Source organism: Phyllopteryx taeniolatus, chromosome 7 (genome assembly GCF_024500385.1).
Source record: "Phyllopteryx taeniolatus isolate TA_2022b chromosome 7, UOR_Ptae_1.2, whole genome shotgun sequence".
NCBI classification, from domain to species: Eukaryota; Metazoa; Chordata; class Actinopteri; order Syngnathiformes; family Syngnathidae; genus Phyllopteryx; species Phyllopteryx taeniolatus.
The window spans coordinates 16,082,807-16,083,317 of NC_084508.1; positions in this window are offsets into that span (position 1 = coordinate 16,082,807).

Here is a 511-nt window from a genome sequence, read left to right on the forward strand (position 1 = left end):
TCTACAGTATAAAGGATTAGTGTGCAATGGTGGCTTTGCCAATGGGGTAATTTGTGGTGGGGGAAAACTCAACTGGCTGCATGGTTGTAAGGTCAATATTGAGTCAACACCACTGCCAAGTATAATGTATAGTATTATGGTGAATTGTGGTATAGTGACATCAAGTTACACAAGTATCACAAGGTCAGGCAGCTGGAATCTGGTATGTCCAGTTATTCTGTTGAAGTCCCATTAGTTTAATCCCCTCACTCGAGCATGACACGCATGGCTTAGCATGGTCTGAGGAAATTGGTGGTAATGTCAGACCCTTATCTGGCCTATGAACGAGTAGACCGTATTACAGACAGCCAATTCATGTCACCATGCTGGTCGAGGCTAGCAGCTCCTGGTTAAATTGGGGATTAATATTAATGGGACACTGGTAGGTCAGACCCACATTGACCCTTTGTTCGCTGCCGCTTCTATTTCATGAGTCCCCATTTGTGCTCAAGTAAATGTAACATGACAAAAA